This window comes from Chelonia mydas, chromosome 1 (genome assembly GCF_015237465.2).
Source record: "Chelonia mydas isolate rCheMyd1 chromosome 1, rCheMyd1.pri.v2, whole genome shotgun sequence".
NCBI lineage: Eukaryota > Metazoa > Chordata > Testudines > Cheloniidae > Chelonia > Chelonia mydas.
Window position 1 is genome coordinate 54,978,875 of NC_057849.1, and position 6,669 is coordinate 54,985,543.

The 6,669-nt window shown below is 43.0% G+C and overlaps 1 protein-coding gene across 6 annotated transcripts in view; it reads right to left on the reverse strand.

Moving 5' to 3' along the window:
- Positions 1-2,309, reverse strand: part of THSD1 (thrombospondin type 1 domain containing 1) — a 32,499-nt gene extending 30,190 nt beyond the window's left edge. For 2 of the 6 annotated variants that reach the window (XM_043532466.1, XM_043532458.1), the window contains exons 1-2: positions 1,790-2,059; positions 974-1,025 (exon numbers count right to left, since the gene is read on the reverse strand). The gene's annotated coding sequence lies outside the window, so the exon portion shown is untranslated. Of the gene's footprint in view, positions 1-973; positions 1,026-1,789 lie in introns of all 6 variants that reach the window. The other 4 variants (XM_037892976.2, XM_037892937.2, XM_037892955.2 and 1 more) reach the window with 2 other exon arrangements.
- Positions 2,310-6,669: the final 4,360 nt, after the last annotated feature.

Here is a 6,669-nt window from a genome sequence, read left to right on the forward strand (position 1 = left end):
GCCTAATCTCACCAAGTGCTGAGCTTTTATTGACATCAGTATGGCTAGGGAGCTCAGCACCTCACAGCAAGTAGCCAGCAACCTTCAGCCTCAGGACGTCTAGAACTAGTTTAGAGATCATATATATGGATGAGATTTCCTTTTGAAGGACTGCTATGAGGAATGAATGATGAGTTTACTATATATCAAAGGATTTGGAAGAACTTTCAAGGAAGAATACATAATGAATGTCAAGAATTAAATATACTGTATTGCCTTTGGTGGCATCAGAGATGGAATTCAAGCATCCAGTCTTTTACCCTTATGGGTTTCTTTTCTTTCCCTTTTAAAATATTTTCTGTGCTATTTAATTCTTCCTGGACTCCACTCATTAATGATGCTTTTCTGAAATCAACTGAGCTACACAGCACCCTGGGAAGTATGTCAGTTTCACAGACGGAGAATTAAAGTACAGGGATTCAAACCAAATTCTCAAGGGTGTTTAGGCTCCTAATTTCCATTGATTCCAATGGAAGTTAGGAGCCTAACTACTTTTTGAGGATCTAGGCCTAAGTGATTTGCCCAAGGTTTCATAAGAAGCCTCTGACAGAACTTGACAACAGATCTCCCGAGTCTCAATCCAGTGGTTTAAATGAGAGGCGATGCTCAGTAAAAACAAGAGTCCAACTATAGATGAGAGTTTGTCTTTGGTGCATTTCCATGTAGGCTGGTTATAAGTTTTCAACTAGCAGGGTTATCGAAGCTTCTCACTGACTAAACAGCTACATATCAGAGCACTTCTCATAACACATTTTCAAAGAAGGTCCAATGGAAAAAGGATGAAGGATAAAGACTGGTACAAATATTGTATGTATTGAGATTGGTTGGTCAGCATAAGTTAGAACTAGTTTGGCTCAGTAACACTAAATTTCCAGATTATTTTTTCTATGCTGTAACATGAAAACATTTTAGCCACAAATAGCTGCATTCTCACATTTTTCTGCAGGTCCCATTGCTTTAAGGAACTTCTGTACTTGAGGGCACAGCTGTATATGTGTGGGAAAAAAAGTGTTTTGTTTTAGTTTTTTTTAAAAAAAAGTAGGGGGGGTGGAAAGGCTAACTGAGGTTGGAAAAAAGGTGTTAAGAGAAATGCAGTGTGTTATATTTTTAACTGTAGCACAAACAACATTAGCCAAGGGAATAAAAAAAAAAAGCTTATATGATTGTTTGCATCAAGATATTGGAAATATTTTCATGTGAATTTTTTTTAAAGACGACGAAAAGTAAGTATTTAATTGAAATTCATTACTATGACGAAGTAAAGGGCTGCAGAAGCGTGCATCATTGCCAATTATCTTGACAGCTACACTGCTACAATCCCATAGAAACGAATGAGGTTGCACCGGCGCCGCTGAAGGCAGGATCTGTCCCATTGTCTGAAAAAGGCAGCGTGGAGCCCCAGGGCAGAGAACCGAGAAGGAACAGCCCGCGTTTAGGTAGGCGTTTGCAGGAACCGGCTCCCTTCTGCCTGGGGAAACTGCGGCCGTAACGGCAAGCCCCTGTGAGGAGCACGCACTGAGCCAGCCAGCCCGCAACACTGTCACACGACGCCAAGTCGGGGGCTGCTGCTGACCGGCAGGACGCGGATCTTTCGGAGGATCCTGCCGGCGCTGCTGACAAGCTGACACCGTTTCCAGCGCTCCGCGCAGGACCCAAGCGCAGGGGAGCAGACGCATCCCGCCCACCCGCTGCCCGTGTCAAGAGCAATGCCCAAGCCCGGGGGCGAGGAGGGGGCGAAGCGAGCCCTTACCTGAAGGGAAGGACGCCTCTCTCCCGCCGAGCCCGGCTCCGCAGCAGCCACCGCCGCCCAGTGGGACGCGTCCCGGCCGAGCGGAGCTAGTCCCGCGCCCGGGCCGAGGGCGCGCCGCCCCGCGGCTGACTGGCACCGCTCTGTCAACGCCCCCGCAGCGCGGCGCTCCCCTGGCCGGGCGGAGCAGCGGGAAGCGCCAGGGGGCGCGGGATGGAGACAGGAAGCCCTGCCCGGGATCTGCCGGGGCGGGGGAGGGAGGTTCACGCCTCTGCAGCGCGTCCCACTCCCGCCCCGCCCCGGAGAGCGGGCAGGAACCGCGAGCGCGGCCAGCAGAGCGAGCCCCGAAAAGTTGGCTGGCCCATGCACCGACCCCTCTCCAGAGGACGAGCTGGAGCCCGCACCCAGCCCCTAAGCGGCCGGGCAGCGTATTAGCCCGACGCGGCCTGTTGCAGCATAGGTCAGCCCCCCAGGGCTCAGGGGCAGAAGCTGAATTCAGGCAGAGGTAAAATAGTTTAACTCTCTCACCCCTTATGGACTATAACAGGGTTCAAAAAGAAACTAGATCAATTCATGGAGGACCGGTCCATCAATGGCTAGGAGCTGGGATGGTGTCCCTAGCCTCTGTCTGCCAGATGATGGATCACTTGACAATTACCTGGTCTGTTCATTCCCTCTGGGGCACCTGGCATTGGCCACTGTTGGAAGACAGGATACTGGGCTAGATGGACCTTTGGTCTGACCTAGTGTGGCCATTCTTATGGAGGCTTTTTCTGCGCTTCAGACATTTAAATTTGCAAACCACCTCCTCAGTACAAACTCAGTACAGATTCTTCCTCAGTCCGATCCTCCCAGCTTAACAGCAACCCCTACTCCAAATGAGGTCAGCCTAGAGAAACTGTTTGAGCTGTTTTAGTTGACACAATCCAGGTGGTCTAAGGACTAAATGTCTGTCTCCAGCATCTACTTCAAAGTAAATGCTTCAGTAAAATGCTCCTCTCCTAGTGGAAAAACAAACACAGAGAAAAGGGTGGGCTGGCAGGGGGCCTGGGATCTCAATGCCAAGTGCCAATACCATGCACACTCCACCAGCCACTCAGCCAAATGGTCTGGCCCTGTCTTCTCCTGAACTCCTCCGGGTTTTGTGCCTTATGGTGGATGTGTGGGTGTGAAGAATAAGCCGGATGCGATACACATGTTAAAACCAGGACACAATTGACCATTTAAACTGCCCATTCAAAGCATGATGGCCAAAATTTTCAAACCCAATTGCCTAAAGTTAAGCACTGAAAACCACATTTCAGTGCCTACATCAGTAGCCTGATTTTCAGAGGCACCATACCACAGCTCCAATTAAAAGCACTGAGAACCATGAGTGTCAGCACCTCTGAAAAATCAGGCCACTTCTATTAGGCACTTATAAATATTGATTTATTTACCTAAATGTAAGCCCCATGCTTGAATAATACAGATATTGTTTTTATTGTTGTCTAAGAGTGGGAAGGTAGCAGGGGAATCTTCAAAAAACTTCTTACAGCTGAAGTATAAAATTGAAGACATAGCACTAAAATGCTTCAGTTAAGCCAGAGCAGCAGCCCCTAATATTTGTAGCACAGATATGAAGCTGAAGCTACTGCATTTATGGCTATTCCTCATACTCAAGATTTATAGAGAGCACTTAGATACTATTATGAAGGGCACTTAAGAAAGGGATACTTAATAAAAACTACCTTCTTGCAGAAAGACATTGTAGAGTAAAACAAATTCTTCCTTCTGTTTTGTGCAATGAACTGACCCCATGTACTTAAGATCACTGCTAAAACTAGTGTCCTTATTGCTTGTGTTACATCTTTCTCTCTCAATCTGCTTAAATCTATCAATATTTGTTATATGTAAAGAATCTTTCTGCTTTCAGGCACTCAGATACTATGGTGATGGACATGTTTAAGAACATGAACATAATTTATTTTGTATTTTTGTCTGAAAATATGCAAAAAAAGTTTTGGGTTTTTACACTTAACTTATCTCATTCAAATGATTAGGAAGATAAAGCATCCAAAAACATTGAGTATTTCTTGCCTCACCCAAATATTGAAATCATGCAATTGGTACCTTTCATCTAACTATCCAGCAATTCCTCTGCAGCGCCTCCCCCCCCGGCCCCTTTCCCAGGTTCACTCATTGTGAAAGTCTCTCTATTTTGATCAACGTAAGTTAAAATCTTTTCCACATGCTAATCTTGGTCCAGGGTGTTTTAAGCTTCAAAGGCAGACTGCCATCTGGAGTGCTGTCAGAAACATTCAGAAAGCTAGATAAACACTTGCATAGTAATTTGGACAATTTTTTGGAAAGCAAAGAGTAAAGTGTTACAGTAATAAAGACCTTTCAAACCTATGTTCCTCATCCTGACTTAGACAATCCAAGCATAGATATATGCTACTAACATTGGTCATCTCTTCCCCCACAGAAACTGATGGACATGTGGTTTCTTTATGCAGCCATGATGACCACCCATGTTTTAGTACTTGTAAAAGTTTGTTTGTTTGGGGGTCCAGTTCTCAAATCTCACTTGATATTACCGAGTTCTAACACCACTAAATGGCAAAGCACAAGCAGCAGCCATGCAAGCTGTCTCTCACTCCTCAGGGACAAGACTCAGGTGAGATGCCTCAGCCCTAATCTACAGGGGTTAGAGGATAACAGTCTTTCTTGCCAGCTCAGTCCTTGGCCTGTCTGATCACTCTGGCAACTAAAATCCCAGTTCATGCCAGCAGTGGGGGTGACTGACGTGGTCACATGCACTAGGAAATGGACTAAGGCCACCAGCTCATTCCACATAGGTCTCTTAAGATACCTGGTACTCTGCTGCCCAGAACAGATGTAACGTAATATCAGAGTGCTTTGTGTGAAATGGGTGATAAACCACACTCAGTTACCCCTTTTCCCTTTCAGTAAAGAAGTTGTAAAATAATGTTCATAATGACTGAGCAGTTGAGACTAGAGGGATTATGTTGTAAAAAAGTATTTCTCCACGGGAGCCTCTGTTGAATTCCCAGCACTCAAATCAACACCTCACTCATGCTGCCTACATTTAACATCTGCAAAACCTTATATCAGTGAATGTTTCACCAAGTTTTTCCTCTATGGATAAGACTTTTTTTCTAATTTAGTCACAAGTACCTAAGAAAACATAATCTAGTTCTTTCATAGTTATTCAAAGGGTCTGGAAGACCTGGCAATATACTTTACTCATAATACTCGCACTTCTACAGTGCCATTCATTCAGTGATCTAAAAATGCTCTAAAAACAGTAAGTAATTTTCAAGGCACCCTTGTGACAGAGGTTTTATACCCATTTTATAGCTAGGTAAACTGATTCACTGAGAGATTTAGCTGAAGTTACAGACAGAACCAAGAATAAAACCCAACTCTTCTAGACCCCCACATGCCCTTGCTCATGCTTCCTTCATACCAATCTCTCTGCTTATCATCTGCTCTGCCAAAAGCAATATAATCCAAAATAAGGAATAAGGAATAAGGAAACAAAATTCTCCTTTTGCGATTATTTGGTTGAAAATGTAAGGTACTCAGATAATAGAGTGATGAGCACAGTATGAAAACCTAGATAAGATTATTATGACGTTCATAGCACCTTGTTTAGGTCTGCACATAACAAACATGTTGTCATGCTAAGAACCGAAGTCCAATTTTGTTAAAGCACTAAATTTCAGCAGGAACAATTTTTTCATAGAACTATTTGACCAGCACTGATTTTTGAGGCAGCTGGCTAGCAGCAGACAAAATGTCTACTTCATTATCATTAAAGCTGGTTGTCCTTAAATAGTTTACAGTCCCTGCTGGAAGTAAGCCCAAGAGAAAGATAATCGCTTTCCCAAAATATTCCTGGAAAAAAAAAAAAAAACCAAACCCCCCCAGGACTGTTGAAAGATCAAAAATAGTAATTGTTCAAGCATTACTTCTGGTGACATGTGGCAAGATTCAAGTTGATGAAATTTCTAGCATACCCAAATTTAAACATTTATGAAGGAATAATGAATAGTCTAGAAAATAGTAAGAAGCTCTCAAAATACAAAAGCCCAGGGTTGATAATAATAGGTGAAGGGAGGCTAGCTAAAGTGAAGAGAAAAGTGGAAATATTACAGAACCATAATTATATATCCCTTCCCACCGTTTCATCTTTTATTCATATTGGCTCCAGTTTCCCCTAACTCTCAAGTAACCCTTTGTCTATATTGCACAGGCCAAAACATTGTGTGTTGTTATTTCACCATGTCCTTTAAACAATCCTTTTTTTCTATGGTATCACAACCACTCAATATATTCCTCTTTTTTAAGTGATTAACTCACTGGGGCTTAATAATTATACTAGACAATAGGACTAATCCAGCATCATTGGGGTCAATGGGACTTTTGCCAGAAGCTTCAACAAGTGGTGGATCAAGCCTGTTTTAGGCTTGCAGGATTCCAATTCCTAATTCTGCAGTCCTCACCTGGCACAACTGATGTTGTCTTAATTGGTCTAATAAAAAACTTTTATCATGGAGGGGGGAAAAAAAATCTAAAGTTGTCATATTTAAACAAGCATCTGAAAAGAACTACATAAAGGTAATCACTAAACACCTACAATATAAAACCAAAATAAATATATTCTTATATCTGTGACAATTAGTTATGCCCTGATTTTTCATTGCATATAGTCCCTGTTTACTTCAAGAGTGGTCATGGAAATAAGAGAACCAAAAAAACATCAGCTTGAAACATTTTCCTCCTGCAATCTTTTAAAAGAAATTTAAAGTCCTATCTTGGAGTCAGTCCCTTTTTCTGTGGGTATCTGGATTTATAAATCAAAGAACTAGGAAGTC